The 18,563-nt window shown below is 41.3% G+C and overlaps 1 protein-coding gene across 2 annotated transcripts in view; it reads right to left on the reverse strand.

The window, feature by feature from the left end:
• Positions 1-18,563, reverse strand: part of ASAP2 (ArfGAP with SH3 domain, ankyrin repeat and PH domain 2) — a 349,346-nt gene that overhangs the window by 279,587 nt on the left and 51,196 nt on the right. The gene's annotated exons all lie outside the window — the stretch shown is intronic.

Raw genomic sequence — 18,563 nt, forward strand, 5'->3', positions numbered from 1 at the left:
TGGTGAAACAGAAGCAGGGAGATCCTTGCACTGCAGGTCCTCAGTTACAACTTTTTCCCCAGCAAATACAGTGAACAGCTAAATAGAGACATCCCCGAATATCACTCCAAACCTCTTGAGACTAGCAGTCAAAGGCGCTGTGCCTCAGATGATCTCACACAGTAGATTTACAGCTATAAAGCTCTAAGCACAAGAAATGCGCTGCCGTTTTTCAGGATGCATTCAAAACCAATTCGATTTTTTTAGTGTACGGTTTAGAGACAGTTATTTCTAGATATCTCAAATAAGTCAGCAAATCTTTACGATTTGAGTTTAGGTCCACTTAAGCCCTAATATCAACCAATCCTGGCAAAGTCAAAAATCTGTTGACCATACTAGAATTTTTTTTCTTCTAAGGGACTGGGAACCTAGAGGCTTATTTCCAGCACACACAGACAGACACATTTACATGCACAGGATACAAGCATCACGGTTCATGTATTTCAGCAAGACAATGGTTTTTCCAGTGTCAGAAGCAGTCTGATGTCCACAGGTAGCTCCAGAAAGAAGCTGTATAACCCAAGGTCCCCGATCTTTTCCTGACCAGAGCTGTGATATACCGCGATGTGCTTTTATTAATGGACCAGCAGCATAGGTTCATTGTAATGCTCTTCTCTGATATGTACAAAAACCTCTAGAGGGAACACAGTGTTATCTTTATTCATTTATAAAAGGGATCAGTCAAGGCACAAGAAAGCATTACAGAACAATGCCTGCCAAGCTAGAAATGGCAGCTGTCCGTTCTCTCTGAAGACTAAACAATACTTGGAGTACATCTGGAAAAAATAATAGAGCTCAGAGATAAAACGGAATCTTCAGGTGCAGGACCCTGGTTCCTTCAATGACAGACATCACACATAAATCCAAACTACACCGTCTGCAAGGCAGGATAAAGGTGTACACGGAGGGAAAAAGCCAAGTACATTGATGAAATACCAATGTCTGAACTGTGTTACCTGCTACAAATTGTGCATTCTGTACAGCAAGCTTTCTAATCCAGATACCCCTGGTAGACACTATACTAAAGTCCTGACCATTTACTTTTCTGCACTGCAGTCAAAGCAAAACAGCTCTGTCAGGACTATGAATGGACACTGAAGGATCATCAGCTCGTGGATGGTCTCGATGTTCTCTCCTTCAACCAGCAAGCACCTGATCTGAATGCTAATGTATGGAGGATTACAGGTGGCTTAGGATTAGGAAAGATTCAGGTGCTTCAGCTAGTTGTGTGTATAGATTTATTTAATAAATGCTAATAATTACATAACTGCATTAATTGATAAAAGTCTGGCTGTAGTTTAGCTTTGAATCTGTACTTCAGGCAGATATATAAGGCACAAGTTAATGCAGCTATATTCGTACATCATACCCGAGTTTGACTTGGTATCAGCTTCTTGCCAACCCCCTGGTCTCGTGTACTGCATGCAAATGTGTTTACAAGGAACATCCTTTTAGGAGCCAAGAGCAGAGAGATGACCTCTTCATTCTTTGGCTGCTCTTTCACTGTGTAGTCAGATGGCTGGTGGTAGAAAGAGGACACCGCTGTACTCCCCATCTGTAAAATGGTGTCAACACTAGCTGCACTGGGGGGCAGGGCTGTGAAAACCCAAGAATGGATAAATAGGAATACAAGCAAATCTTTTGGCAGGTGAAACAAGTCCCATATATATCCATATGATCCTTGTATTCAGCTGTTAATAAACCAAGCAACTCTAAATCGGGCTTGTTTAGATTATTTGTTATGCAATCTAAAATAAGTAAAAAGCTAAATAAATTACACAGAACGTCAGAATACTATACAACCAACCAACAACCAACTGAAAAGTATACATTTGTCTACTAGTATTTTCCATAAAAATGAAAATATATATAATTTTTTTTTCCCAGTGGACCTTAGGCCAGCCGTACACAAAGCGAATTTCAGCCACAGCTAAGGTATTTGCTCAATTCCGCCATCAACACAGATAGTGTTGATGTGGGAATCCCTCCTGCCAGGCCATCGTCTTCTCCTGCCAGGAGAAGGCAGCGATTATTGTTAGCGGCTATAGCATTCACTAGTGATAATCACAGGTAAAACCCGGCATGCTGGTTGTACCCAAGTTGATTAATCGATCAACTTGGTACATTCAGCGTGCCCATACACAGTTCGAACCTTGGCCGGTTCCTGCTGAACTGGCTGAGATTTGAATCGTGTATGGCCTGCCTTAGTTACAATGTACTACAAGGTTCCTTTTAAGGAACAAAATATGTGCTGATGGGCTCTAATCTCATCATCAATACAGTAAACTGAATAACTCAGTTCGAAGTAGCATTACATTTTGGGTCCACATGCAACGGTCAAATCGAAGAGGAAAGAAACCTAGGCTACAATCAGGATAAAAGCACTGCCTAATGTTACCTTATATGTAAAGGAACAAGGTAAGACTGCCCCTTGTCACCCATAAAAGTTTGCACTTGGCCTAGCCCTAGGACCTTTCCTATGTTGCATCAGAGCCCACCCAGATATCACCGTCCTCAGTGTTGAACATGGGGACACTAGCCATGAGCTACTGGATTAGTTATCGTCCCAACAACCGTTTCCTCTAAAAGGAAAATCTGTCATGGCAAAAACCACTGCTGAAAATGCTAAATGCCTGGCTATCAGGTTCACTCTTTTTTTAGATGCTTTGATTCCCTGACACAGAACTGTGCAAATATGAACTTTCAACTTTTCTTAAACGTTTCTCATCTGCATACTTGTTACAGATGAGACCCAGAATCAGGTTGGATATCATTTTTTCTCCAAACTGTGCAACAGGCAATAGCAATAAAATAGCTTTTCCCTTTACATATTTAAGATGGAGTTTGTTTTGCCTCCTTTAAAGAATGAAAAGGCCAATTATAAAAGAAAATTCTAAATAGGTTAAACGAAGGCTACTCTGACCACATCAAAGATTTTATAAAGAAAGCTTGAAATTAGTGTAAAAAATAAGTAATGCCTGTGAAATGACTGAAATCATATGGCATTTATTAGACTATGAGGCTTGGTGATAAGGCAGTCAACGCCCTGTGGCTTTACAAAGAGGTTCTTCATTTTAAGTTTTCAATCAGCTTGGGAGCAAACAGTGGTCAAGTTATTAATGAAGAAAATGCATAATGTAAGAAACTCTTATTCTTCAGGGATTCATAAGAAATAGATAAAATATAGGTTCCAATGTTGCCCACCGAAATCTAATTCTCTTTTAAATCAACCTGTAAATCTGGTAACCAGGAAGCCTACATCAATATCAAGGTTCTGAAGGTACCTGCATATACTGTCACATACCTTGGGGTTGAATTAACTAAAACTGGAGAGTGCAAAATCTGGTGAAGCTGTGCATGGTAGCCAATTAGCTAACTTCAGCTTGTTTAATTAAGCTTTGACAAAAAAATAGTAAATCTGGAAGCTAATTGGTTTCGGTGCATAGCTTCACCAGATTTTACACTCTTTTAGTTTTAGTAAATCAACTCCTCTGTGTGTGCGCTGTAAGCCTTTAAAGGATTAGTTGGACCTTGCAAAAGGAAAAAAAAAAAAATGTCTGCGTGGTCAAAAAGTCCTCGTAAATAACTAAATTAAGCAGTCAAGAAATCTTAGTAGGCAATCCTATTGTAGCCTGTCCAAAAAACAACCAATATTTTGCATAGTTCCATCCAGTCCTGTTACCAGGTCAAGCCAGCAACACAGGAAGAGGCACCTTCCTTGTTGAGAGTACTGATAGTTCCACAAATCTATTTTTCTGTAAATGGCCAATTGCCTTAGATCAGTTTACTAAAAAAGTCACATCATTTTTCAAAGATTAAAAAATTTAAACCAATGTCAATATTTGCATATTGGTGTATTCTGACTTTCAGGAGTTCAGGGTGCACTGGGTGGTATGTGTAGGCAATCGAGAGTGCCCAAGTTTGTTTCGGTGCTCACCCCAATAATGCAACTGTAAACTTTATATGCACTTTGATCTAGAAGATCTTGAACTATTTGGACATATTGTATGTCTTAATAATTGTCATAACAAAGCAATTCACTATGGGCTATATACATATAACCACATGTTAACACATTCTCCAAAAAACGAGACGCCTTCTCAAGAACATGATTTGGTTGGGTGGGTGTGGGGGGGGGGTGGGACATAGTAATGAGCCAAGTTCGTCGGGTTCATCTGCGTCATTTCTCTATGTGATGGAAAGTTGTATACACAGATGTAGTATTCCTGTGCTGAATGATTAATATATTTAATCACCTATAGATTATCTTGTTGAAATAAATCAGCACAAGCAGTGGAAACTGGAGTGTCTAAAATAAACTGGCAGAAGGGAGTCGTGTACATGCCTGATGGATTGCATTGGAAGTCAGCATTAGGTTACTGAGACTTTGAAGACCCCTCTCTGAGAAGATAGAAGATGGATCCACGATTATGAATGACTCACACCATTAAACATGCCGCAGCACTTTAACAGACCAGCTACTGTAACATAGCATTATATGTATAGGCGTGCAATGCAAAGAGATAGTGGAACTTAAAGGGAAACTCCACTTTCATGGGGAAAAAAAAAATAGCAAAGAAAAAATAATTGGGACACAGGTCATATTGTAATTGAATGTTATTAAAAATGACCTTTCCCTTTTAATCTGCATCAGCTGTAATTTTCTGAAAATGCAATGCAATATGGCTACCTAGAGGTGTTCTGTACACAGAATGTGCACTGACCATCCCCCAGAAACAATTTCCTGCTTGTGTGATTGGCTCACCAATTATCCCAGAAGTCTGCCTAAAATACAAGTCAGATTTTAGGCATCCCCTGCAACAAAAATGTAATTTTTGGTGAGATACTCCCAATAGGAACACGTCTGAAGGGATGCAGGCCCAGCAGCTTTCCTCATTAGTGCTCTGCAGCTGCACAGTTGACTGATAATTATAAAACCACTCCCCTTAGACCCACTTAGCACACAGAGGAACAAACAGTGATTTTTTCAGATTAACAAAAAGGTAGGAACCTGCAACAAAGGTTGTTATAATCTTTGCAATGTACATAGATCACCCAGAGGGGGATGTTTTTTGTCAACAAAAGTGGAGTTACGCTTTAAAGAACTCTCGTGGTCATTAAAAAACAATACATCAATCAGTACATCGGAGGATATTCACCCCTTATGGGGAATCCACAATAAACATGCTCACATGTCCAGAAAGCCCAGTGTTGTCCCAATGATATCCTGCCAGGTCCTTCCTCCTCTTGCTGCAGTTTGGCTACCTGGGATATCTGAAGAAGAGTACACGTTCTCACCTTGACAAGAATGGAGGCAAGGGACAGGCCACAGCAAGAAATCAAATTAAAAAAAAGAAGAAAAGAGTCGTCATCTTATTGGACTGCGGAGGGTGGGGTTTATGCCCCGTACACACGGTCGGACTTTGTTCGGACATTCCGACAACAAAATCCTAGGATTTTTTCCGACGGATGTTGGCTCAAACTTGTCTTGCATACACACGGTCACACAAAGCTGTCGGAAAATCCGATCGTTTTAAACGCGGTGATGTAAAACATGTACGTCGGGACTATAAACGGGGCAGTGGCCAATAGCTTTCATCTCTTTATTTATTCTGAGCATGCGTGGCACTTTGTCCGTCGGATTTCTGTACACACGATCGGAATTTCCGACAACGGATTTTGTTGTTGGAAAATTTTATCTCCTGCTCTCCAACTTTGTGTGTCGGAAAATCCGATGGAGCCCACACGGTCGGAATTTCCGACAACACGCTCCGATCGGACATTTTCCATCGGAAAATCCAACCGTGTGTACGGGGCATTAGAGTTGCAATGATGTAAAACGCTTTTTTGAAGTGAAAATCTGCTTTTACATTTCTCTGCCTCGCTGATGAACCCATAATGTATGGTGATTAAAATTACTTTTTCTTATTGTAATCCTGCTTCCCAGCTTCTAACCCTATAGAATCTTCATTTGTGGGTGTTAAAATGGTTGAGCAGTGGCAGAGTTTAGCTCCATGTTTAGCAAGATCACCTGCTGGGTTGGCTGGCACCATTCACACCAATGGGTCCTGGAAGCTGCCCAAACTAGTTTAACTGTTGTTTTGACACCCCACCAACCCCACTATATCAGTACCTGTTTTTTGGCAAGTTGTTTTTGTCTTTTTAATGGCACTGCAGCCGACATTCCCCATCTCCCTGCATAACTAGTGACAGCACTTGTCTTGAGCAAACGTTGAGTGCCATAGACAAGCAATGTCAATCATCACTCATATATTTGTCCCCTTGTTAGCTGCATGGCCAAAACCTAGAACAGCCTCTCTCAACCTTTTCAACACAGAGGAACCCTTGAGAGGACTTTCCGTTCTCATGACAAATCATGATATTTTAGTGTGATGGTCAGTGGGAAGAATGCTCCTTAGACTTGTGGTCATTGGGAGGAATTACCCCCTTATAGATAGCTAAAAAGATCAATGGTGTCAGTGGGAAGTTATCTGGGAGGCAAAAATTGCTCAAGGAACCCTTAGAAACCTCTGGATGAACTCTAGGGTTACATGGAAAACTGGTTGAGAAACCCTGCCCTAGAAGGACAGGGGAAAGGAGCAAATTGGAAATTTTTTGGAGAAACTTCTCCAAGCAGCCAACTATAGCTGAAACAAATGATAAGTGGGTGCTAAAGCAAGAGAAAAAAATTTCACAAGATGAATGAAGTTGACTGTAGGTGCAATTTTTACAAACCTATATATGGGGATTGCCATTGCTTAATTCCTTCTGGAATTGCTAGCTGACTGCCATTTATGCTTATCCAATGGTTTTGAAACATTTAGTCATTGAACTACAATAAATATGCAGGAAGGTTAAGGTAAAAAAAAAAAAAAAATCCCCAAAAAAACCTACAAGTGTTGTAGGCTAGCGAGCCAAAGTATTCAATCTAGGTGGTCAACCTTCGTACCTGCCAACCAGTACTTACAGAATATGATGAACGGCAGCCTCAATGTTCTTCTCAGAAAAAAGTTTTCCTTCAAAAAGGTCCACCCCAAAATTTAAAAGTAACAGCTCAACTTTAGAAAATCTGATACACACAGATAATTCACATGAAAAGATCTGTTTTAAAAGCCATGAGAATTTGCATTTCTATCCATCCAGTCTAAGATCTACACACCTCTGTCTGGTGACTTGATTTTTCTCAGTGGCAGATAAAGTTTATTTATAGCTAAAACTTATTTTAAAACATTTTTTTTTTTACCTATTGAAAAGAATAGGGAAGGGTTAGAACCCTTGTCTGATTTCTTTTGTCATCTGTGTTCCTGCTAGATTGATTCACCCACAGGAAATCCAAAATGTTACAGTTGTAAAAGGAATAGGAAGGAAGGACATCTCTTATGGTGACAAATATCCAAGAGGTGAGTTTTGACAACTTTGTAGAGATTTCCAGTTTTTGTCTACAAGACTGGAAGAAAAGGAAAAAAAAAAACTTCCAAACAGAACAGAAACTGGTAGCATTCTTTGTACTCACAGCGCCGGAGGCAGCGATCCCGGAAGAAACGCAGAGGGAACATGTCAGCTCCTTCAGCGGTGACCGGGTGTGGCTGCGGGGCTTCGTTCTAAGGTAAGTATTTAATAATGTGCTAGTATTGGATGCATACTAGCACATTATGCTATTGTCTTGCAGGTTTTTTTTTTTCCGCGGTTTACTACCACTTTAAGTCTAATTAAAATCCACGTATAAAAAAAGAAGGAAAAACTAGCCGATGTGCAGGTCTTCATATACCCTCAAGGCTTATTAAATAAAGAAGGGGGGTCTTTCATAGTAGGATAGGTCCCTCTTTATGGTGCTGATGCGCTCTATTTCTCTCACTGGGCAATGGGTGGGCTCTGTAATATAAAGAGGAGAGAGCGCACACAACCACCCTTGTGTAATCCTAATTTATTAGAAGCAATATTAAAAACCTTTTAAAAATAATACAATCACATGGTTCCAGAATGTAATAAGCATGCCTGCATCAACTACAACTCTCCTAAATGACCACTGCAACATCCAGGTTGATTAGACCTTCAATTGAGCCTGCTGACAGCTACGAGTCACAGCCACAGCTACGGTCCTTGACGTACAGGTGCTACTGCGCATGCGCCCAGTCCAACCGGCGCCACGCTCCGTAGTCAAGAGACTGCAACACAGAGAGGGGCGAAGAGACAAAGACACACATCACAGTTGCCACAGGAAGCATGGTCTCCTTTGTCAAGTCACCAATTAAGTTGAATATGTTAACCCAACATTTCATTTCATATTCCTGATATGTGCCGCCTGTACCATGTACTTACAAGAAAAAAGTAACCCGTTCTCTTTGTATTGATTCCTTTGTGTTCCTGTCAGTCACTCTGCTTTCCTATCAAAAACGGACCATGCTAGGGATGAGAGCAGAGCATGGTCAGTTTTCTGACTGTGCTGGGAACTCAGCCTGCTCACCTCCAATAATCAGGCTTGTGTTGACCTGCCTCTCTGCACAGCCATTCACTGTGAAGACCAGTGTTCTGTAGTTTCTCCTCCCATAGCTCGCCAAGCTCCTTATGCAACTGAGAACTGAGGGTATGTGATCACTTATAAAAAAAGAAGAAGACACAACTGATCCATAGGCTAACAGATATACACATGCCAGACAACCCAGCAGCCTTTCCTCCTTCATTTAGCTTTGCTTTTTACATAGAAATACAAACGCTCCCTCAAACATCTATGCAATGCGGCGAAGTCATGCATTCTGCTTTGCTGGAAGCAAAATATGGCTCAAACAATCAGCCTATCGTTCACCAAAATTACCAAGATAAATTTGAAGGAGGAATTGATGGCTACAGTCAATAATACCGAAGAACAGTTCAGTAAAAGTTGGTTTTATTGGACTGAATTCACTTTTTCTGCCGATTATAAAACTATGCTGGTGGCCTCCATTTAGACACTTGGGGTGGGGGGGGGGGGGGGGGGGTTAGGAGTTGCAGAGCAGACAGCAGTGACTGACAGTCACCAGCTCTCTGCTCGCAGAGCTCTGAAAACCAAGTGATCAGCGCTGTTTGATCGCTCGTTTTTCAGTCTTAGAGTCGGTGAGGGACCAATGCTGCCTCCACCTAGGAGTAGGATTTAAAAAACAAAACAAAAAAACAAACATACTTCTCTTTTAAGTGTAGGTCCACATTAAATACAAATATGAATGCAATCATGCTTTTTAGCCTAAAAAAAAAATACAATTCTGAAAAGAAGTGTCAGATAAAAGCAAGATGGTAAACACATACTGTAGGTTAGGCAATGCTAAAGAACAGTATATGTGACTAAAGGACATGATGTAACTTGCTGGGAATGTTCAGAGCACAGAAACATTCAACAGCCTCTTTATCCACATGCTGGTTAATACAAAGCAATGTGTAGATAGTAGAATTATTATTATTATTATACAGGATTTATATAGTGCCATCAGGTTACACAGCGCTTAACAGAAGGGCAGACTATACAAATACAATACAATAGGAATCAGAGGGCCCTGCTCGTAAGAGCTTACATTCCAAGGCTTGGTTCACACTGCTGCAACTTGTCATGCGACTTGAGAGTTTAAAGTTGAACGACAAGTCGCATCCCATTAACTGCAATGGATCCGGCCTAATCGGTACAACTCAAGCCGCAGCAACTTAGAAAAAGGTTCCTGCACTACTTTGGAGTGACTTTATTGTGACTTGCACTGACTTCTGTTAATGAAGTTGCACAGAATGTTGGCTGCCAAAGCTGTGTAGATGTAAACCAGCACCAAGAATACCATATGATCTGGATTATTTAAGTGGACCAGCAAAAAAAAAAAAAAAAAAAAAAAATTTAAATCTTGAAAAGTGGGGAAGACTGGGAACCTTTTGTCAAGCAAATCCTCTGCTTTCTTCAGAAGTTCTGCATGACAGTTGTCAAGAGAGATATAATCTAGGTAGATATTAGGCTCATGGATAGAATTACTACTACCTCAACAGATACAGATCTAAAAAAAGGTTATTTAGCAATTAAATTGGGAGCATGTTAATATGGAATTGCATGCCAACACAGGCTGATGGAAAAATATTCATCCTTAATAATAGGATCTAAAGGTTACATGGCAAACATGTTATTGGTAGATGCCAATGCCCGGTCTCAGACACTTGTGCCACGCTGTAAATTATTACAAGGGACCAGAGACCATGAATCACTAGCCATATGTGCTGGGACTGCGCTGTCCAAAATTTTTTTATTGCAGAGTGTGACTTCTATGAACCTACTGTAGGAGTTACATCGGGCAAGGTGACATCATGTAGTGACTGAATCTGACACTGACCCATTCTGCAGCAATATTTAAAGCTTTATTCCAAATAGGGATATTTTATACACAGTTACATTGGTCCATCTTGGACTTGATATCATATTTGGTGGACTAAAAGTGGTTGAAATTGGCTGAACAACTACCATGTAAATGGCCAGGTTTAGAAAAACACATTTTCAGCTTCTCTTCAACCTGGGCAGAGCCATGGTACAGGCAATTTAGCCTCAGTAGAGATAAATCAACCAACAAAAGGACTCCATGATCCATCCACACTACTGGTTTGGGTTCCAAGAGACTGAAGCTCCTACAAAGTAATTGAAATACCGTCCGCACACTGAGACAATCCAGGACAGGGGAGAGATTACAGACCTTATTCTACCTAACAGCTTGTTTAATGTTCATCACTATGTGCATATTTTCAACTGGAGATTTACAGGAACATATCTGCTCAGAGTAATTCATACGAGCCAACGTGGGAAAACATACTTTAACTTATTCTTGCAAGGCTTAGACAGCCACGCTATAAATACACGGATTGTAGTGTATACATAACAATATGACTTCATTTTCTGGATGACATGAACATCTGGAACAGGGCTGGTACTCCCGGAGAAATAAATAAAAAGATTAACGAGTTAGGAAGATTACACAAATGGTGGAAAGTATGTCATCTGCCATGTAACAATAATATATGTAAATGCAGCATTAGATATAGAGCAGTTGGAAGAGGGAAGGGGGATTGTGTCAACAGAACACAGGAAAAAGAGGTGTTTCCCACAGCAAACAATTACAGCATCAAGGTTAGAAAAGTCACGGATTTTGTTGCCTCATCTAATTTTAAGGGAAAAACCTGAAGTGAAAGATATTGGAGCAACATTTGTCAACTTCCTCATCAGAGAATGACAGTTCCCTACCTGTCATGTCCATTCAATGCTTCAATAGTCTAATGCCGCGTACACACGGTCGGACTTTTCGTCTACAAAAGTCCGACAGCCTTTCGACGGACTTGCGGCAGACTTTCTTACGAACGGACTTGCCTACATTCGATCACACAAAAGTCTGACGGATTTGTACGCGATGACGTACACCGGACTAAAATAAGGAAGTTGATAGCCAGTAGCCAATAGCTGCCCTAGTGTGGGTTTTTGTCCGTCGGACTAGCATACAGACGAGCGGATTTCTGGGTCCGGCGGAGTTACGACGTAAAGATTTGAAGCATGTTTCAAATCTAAAGTCCGTCAGATTTGAGGCTGGAAAAGTCCGCTGAAAGTCCGCTGAAAGTCCACACACGATCGGATTGTCAGCCAGCTTTAGTCCGTTGGCGTCCATCGGACTTTTGTAGACGAAAAGTCCGACCGTGTGTACGCGGCATAAGACCCACTTATCTGAAAGTGTGCAGATCAGGATATCGGACTTCACTTGTAGCATGCTTATTAAAGGTGATTGATTCACAAAGCATGATAGCTGGCAGTGTAGGTTCCTCCATCAATGCTGTTTAGCATCAAGAGTGGAGTATATTGATTTCCCTAGTTCAACCCATGGGCCAAACTAAAGAAATGTACATGGCAAGTCTTACCTTTAAATCAGAAAAAACAGTCGTACATGTACTTGTATACCGTTTAAAGATAGATCTTCCCCATTCCAAGATTCTCTACTTTTCGTACCTCTATAGCTTTACCCAATTTCAGTTATGCTGGCAACCATATCCATTATGTATATTAACCACTTAAGCCCCGGACCATTTGGCTGGCCAAAGACCAATGCACTTTTTACGATTCGGCAGTGCGTCGCTTTAACTGACAATTGCGCGGTCGCGCAGCGTGGCTCCCAAACAAAATTGACGTCCTTTCCCCCACAAATAGCGCTTTCTTTTGGTGGTATTTGATAACCTCTGCGGTGTTTATTTTTTGCGCTACAAACAAAAAGATAGCGACAATTTTGAAAAAAAAAAAAAAGCGTTATTTTTTACTTTTTGCCATTATAAATATCCCCAAAAAATATATAAAAAAATTTTTTTTTTCCTCAGTTTAGGCCGATACGTATTCTTCTACATAGATTTGGTACAAAAAAAAAAAAAAAACATATCACAATAAGCATTTATTGATTGGTTTGCGCAAAAGTTATAGCGTCTACAAAATAGGGGACAGTTTTATGGCATTTTTATTAATAATTTTTTTCTTTACTAGTAATGGCAGCGATCTGTGATTTTTATCGTGACTGCGACATTATGGCAGACAGATCGGACATTTTTGGCGCTATTTTGGGACCATTCACATTTATACCGTGATCAGTGCGATTAAAAATGCATTGATTACTGTGTAAATGTGACTGGCAGTGAAGGGGTTAAAACTAGGTGGTGCTGTAGGGATTAAGTGTGTCCTAGGTAGTGATTCTAACTGTGGGGGGGGAGGGGCTACTTTTGACATGACACTGATCACCGCTCCCGATTATAGGGAGCGGTGATCAGTGTCACTAGGCAGAACGGGGAAATGCTTGTTTACATCAGCATTTCCCCGTTCTTCCTCTCCGCGAGACGATCGTGGGTATCCCAGCGGACATTGAGTCCGTGGGACCCGAGATCACACTCACGGAGCTCACGGCGGGCACTCGCGTGCGCCGCCGGCAGTGTGCATGATGGCACGGCGGCAAATTTAAAGGGACGTACCTGTACGACTATTTGCCTGTCCGTGCCATTGTGTCGACGTATACCTACATGCGGTGGTCAGCAAGCGGTTAAGTAGACCTTTACCAGACCATCCCCCACAGCTTAATATGAAAACTCAGGAAGGAGAGGTTGGTCTTTTTCCATTTTTTTTTTTTGCGGGGAGCGAGAGTCTATTTTGATGGTACCCACTCCCTCATTTCTCATATAAATGAGGATGATGTTGCCTCAGCCTTTCATGCACTGCAATTGATAAGCCCCGAGCACACCTAAAAGATGCTGACGCATCACATTTTTCTTGCTCCTTTTTAGAGCGCCACGATTTTGAACGTGCCTCCCTCCGTTCCAAAAACACACCAAAGAAGCTCATGTATCAAATTTTGGCACTGAGCCATACATGTTTTTAACCCCTCATTTTGTGTAATTTTCCACACAATTGCGGCAACATTGCATTGTTTGTGGGGTGCCGTTAGGAATGAATGGAATGATGTTCATTAAAAACTGTCTGACATTCGGGCCACATGTATGTGAGAGTCGGTTCACCAGAGGCTGGCCGGCCAAAGCTTTTTGTAGGACACAGGAATGCACCTACTTATGCACTCTTGTGACTCAGCTGATAGCAAGCTATTGCCCACTATCAGCCAATGTGTCAGGATTCATCTAGCTGCCCGCTTGACATCTGGCTCCGTCTCTCAGCGCAGGGGTAAAGAGCCATACCCAGCTGCACCTGCTCCCTCTCCTGCCCAGCGCTCCAGGGAGCACTAGAGGGGCAGAGTAGAGAGTGAAGATTGACAGTCATTGCTCTCCACTCCGAGAAGACCGAGAACTGAGTGATCAGCGGTCACATGGTAACTCAGTTCTTGGTCTTAGAGTCAATGTGGGTCATCTGCAGCTTTTTGATGCTGCAGCATAGAGGTGAGTATGTAGATATTTTTTATGTACTCCAAACTTCTCCTTTAACGTGCATTTAAAGTGGTTCTAAAAGCCCTAAGGTTTTTCACCTTAATGCAATTTATAAAAAACCTTCTGTGCTGCAAAATCCTCTGAAGGCCCCCAGCCCCACCTTATACCTACCTGAGCCCGATCTGATCCGATCCAGTGATGTGCACAAGAGCAGCATCTCTCACCGCTGTCTCCCTCCTCCCTGGGCAGATTGATATCAGTGGGAGGCATTGGTTCCCGCTGTGGTCAATCAAATGCTGTGGCGAGCGAGCGGGGCTGAGCTCTGTCAACAGATGCGGACAGGGATCGAGAATGCATGGGTGCCCCAATGGAGAGTGGCTTTCATGGGGGCACTGGGCGGGGAGGGGGAGGAGAGCTTGGAGCGCCAGCAGGGGACCAAAGAAAAGGAGGATCGGGGCTGCTCTGTGTAAAACCATTGCACAGAGCAGATAAGTATAAAATGTTTTTATTTTAATAATATTAAATTAATTTGGAATTATGGGTGCTGTACAAAGGAGTTCTTTGTGCGATTCCTGGAGTTTGGCTTTAAATGCCCCAAGATGAGCTCTTGAATGGGTCAGTCCACCCAAATCTCCTTTTTGTTTACTGGTGGACACTAAAGGTGTCACCCATCTCTCTCCACTTTCAGTCCACTGATCATGGCATCCACCATCACAATACTTCAGTAAGACATTAGGTGACAGAGGTGACCCAGTGATGTGGTAAAGGAGTGTGAATCATGAGACATGACTGAACAGAACCAAGAACCATTTGGTATATTCAACCCATGAACATACTTGCACTGCAATGGTGTACTAAGTAGTTTGTCTGGAATTTCACTTTAAATGCAAGTAAGTTCACATTTGATCACAGTGTCAAGTCCAACATAAACCAATCCATGTAGGAGATGTTAAAGAGGACAACACAGACCTTCATGACGGAGAAGAATGGGGAGGCAGAGTGTTCCCTTATTTAGCAGTTCTAAATCTGTCCAGATAATTTATATTCCTAAAGTAATTCATGTAGAATGGTGGGCCCGTATTCTGTTCTAAAAAAAGCACAACCTCGCTCTATGGCCTGCGACTTCTCTCGTACATGACTTAAAGGAGAGCAGACACAAAGTGACCTGCATTCCATCATCTCTGTGATTACAATGTCTCATCGCTGGAAAAACACATTCTTGTTTGCACGGAAGTTACATTTTATTATTATCCATGGCCGCCTTGTTGACTGAATGGGCACGTCTGTACTACAGAAGAAACAAGCTGTTAATTTGCTGTACAGTTTAACGTACATGACAAGAGCCATACTGGTAGGGCAGCTGCTGTCAATTTACCTTCCCCAGTAGAGCGCTCATTAGGAGATCATCATAGATGTTTTACAGAACAGGTGGAGGAGAATGATGGGAGATAAAGCAGCTGCACAACCAATGCAGACAGGACAAACACAATCAGGTTACAGCACTATTCATACAGACCATCTGAATACGCAACAATGAGATTACGTTACCGCCTATGCCTTGCCATACACAAAGAGTTTGATTTGTTTTATTTTGCTTCTATTTTTTCTTCTCAAAATTTAAAGCAGAACCAAACTCTACTAATCAACATTAACTATTTTAATCCTTATGCTGCCAGCATTAGTAAACAGGAAAGCATATTATATTTACTTTTAATGTAACTTTTTTATTTTCTTCTTTTTCCCTTACTTCCTGGTTTCTGGCCTAGGCCAACATGAGGTCATATACCCCAGGAGTCTTCATGGGCATTTTTTTTTTTTTTTTCTATCTGAAGGAGGGGCTTTCTCAGCTAGGCCCTTCTGTTTGCACGCCTGAGCTAAGGACAAATGGATCCCAGGAAGTAAATGCCACATGATTCATTTGCCTTTCCTCAAGATGGTTGTGGTTATAAATGCTAAGGGGGTGTTTTTTCAAAGTAAATTCTCAGCAAAATATAGCATGGAGACATGGATGGGTGGGCGAGTAAGTTTGCGTTTAATATTAAGGCCTCATGTACACTGCTGCTGGTAAACGGACGTTTAGGAGTAGTTGGGCATTTTTTTCAGTTGCCTTTGAACTCTCCTCTATATTATCTTATCAGTACATGTACACAGGGTTGTTTATAGTCCTTTCTAGGCAGTTGAGTTTAGAAGCATTTTTTGGAAAGCAAAAAAAAAAAAATGCGTTCAGGAGGGATGTTCAGAGGCATTTGAAACGCCAAACACCTGTAACAGCTTGTAAACGCGTGTAAACATGGTAACTCGCATTTAGCCACGTTTCGTTTGCAGGCGTTTAATTTTTCACCATTTGAAGAAAAAAAAAAACGCTTCTAAATGCAAACGCGGCTAAACGGAATTTTTTAAATGTGGGTTACTGTCCGTCAAGTTAAATCGTTCAGGAGAGGTTGTAAAAACGTCCGTGTACATGAAGCCTAAAGGTGAAATAAACTGCGAGTTTAGTTTTGCAGAGCTCAGATACAGTTGAGTTCCACTTATGTGTTGGAAATAAGTAGAAGCGATTTTTGAACTTGCAATATTAGTTCCATGATGCATCTGTATAGGTCTCTAAATATAATCTAGTAAAGGCTGCAATTTTACAAAGCAGCCTCTAAAACAAGACACCAAAAATACTTTGTCAATGCCCATACTGCTTTAACCACTTTAAGACTGGGCCTCTTTTTTAGATGTGTTGTTTACAAGTTAAAAACAGTTTTTTTTGCTAGAAAATTACTTAGAAAAAAAAATGTATAATGTTTGGGGGCTCTAACACCCTAGAGAATAAAATGGCGGTCGTTGTAATACTTTGTCACACCGTATTTGCGCAGTGGTCTTACAAGTGCACTTTTTTTTTTTTTTAAATACACTTTTTTGAATTAAAAAAAATTAGACAACAGTAAAGTTAGCCCAATTTTCTTTTATATTGTGAAAGATAATGTTACACCGAGTAAATTGATACCCAACATGTCACGCTTCAAAATTGCGCCGGCTCGTGGAATGGCAACAAACTTTTGGTCTTTAAAAATCTCCATAGGCGACATTTAAAAAATTCTACAGGTTGCATTTTTCGCGTTGCAGAGGAGGTCTACGGCTAGAATTATTGCTCTCGCTCTACCAATTGTGGCGATACCTCACATATTGGTTTGAACACGGTTTTCATATGCGGGCGCTACTCACGTATGCGTTCGCTTCTGCACGTGAAAAATAAAATACCTTTTTTTTTTTTTTTTTTTTTTTACACTGTTTAAAAAAAAAAAAAAAAAATGGTGTCACTTTTATTCCTATTACAAGGAATGTAAACATCCCTTGTAATAGAAAAAAAAAAAACATGACAGGACGTCTTAAATATGACATCTGGGGTTAAAAAAGACCTCAGATCTCATATTTACACTAAAATGCAATAAAAAAAAAAAAGTCATTTAAAAAAAAAGAAAAAAAAAAAAAAATGGCCCTTTAAGAGCTATGGGCAGGAGTGACGTTTTGACGTCGCTTCCGCCCTGCAGTGTCATGGAGACGGGTGGGGGCCATTTTTCCCCTCACTCGTCTCCATGCACAGCCAGAGGAAGGATCAGATCGCCTCCGCCGCTGCCAACGGCTCCCGTAAGCGTCGGAGGGCACCGGATCACGGCGGGAGGGGGGGGGGGAGATCTGGCAATACTGAGCTGGGATTGGAGCTTGGTTGGTCGGTGGTGGTGGTGAAGAGAAAGGGGGGAGCTTTCGTGGACCAGCCTTGCCCATTGAATGTGTAGGTGCTACACTGCTGCTGCAATTCCTATACCTGTGAGCTGAGCCGATGCTTTTGGGATGTCTCTTTGCTGGATTGGGATGTCTTTTTTCTGAATATAGGGGGTAGAGCTGGGCGATTTTCTCAAAAAAAACCTCAATTTACGATTCGAATCAAGTTTTTTTTTTTTTTTGATGGACACCGCGCCGGTCCTGAGGAGCTGCAGGCAGGAGTTTAGGCGAGGCCACGGCTTCAGCCTAGTCCGCGGTGTCCAGCCTCGCAGACTAGGCCGAAGCCGTGGCCTCGCCTAAAAACTCCTGTCAGCACCGGTCCTGGTGGGAAAAAAAAAAGAATCGATTTGCTGAAAATTTGAATCAATTTGACCTCTCAACTAGATTCAAGATTCAAATCGTTTTTTTCCCCAGCCCTAATAGGGGGCTGGCAATTTTCTGTCAAAATCCTATTTTTTGATGCCCTGGACACACAGTTCCATGCACCTGGCCTCTAACTTTTTTTAGCTGGCTCCTAGTTTCAAAGCAAATTTGTCAAGCCCTGGTTTACAAAGTCTATACAATCACCTTACACTAATAAAGTTGACCATAATAGTAAATATATAGATGGAACAAGGTAGAGAGAAATAAATACTTATACAAACTGATTAAATCGGAACTTCAGTCATTTTTTCAACTTTCCATCTATTAAATCTTGTTGCCCTTGTTGTTTTAACTTTGAATAGTAAAATATTTTTCTACCAGTAAATACCTTATACAGCCCACTTCCTATTTCTTGCCCGGTCATTAGCCTAGGCTTATGACATCATCAACAGCTCTCTCTCGTGAAAGTTTGCCAGGAAGGGAGAGGGGATGAGTCACAAGAGGGCCAA

This window comes from Aquarana catesbeiana, unplaced genomic scaffold (genome assembly GCF_042186555.1).
Source record: "Aquarana catesbeiana isolate 2022-GZ unplaced genomic scaffold, ASM4218655v1 unanchor211, whole genome shotgun sequence".
Classification (NCBI taxonomy): Eukaryota; Metazoa; Chordata; class Amphibia; order Anura; family Ranidae; genus Aquarana; species Aquarana catesbeiana.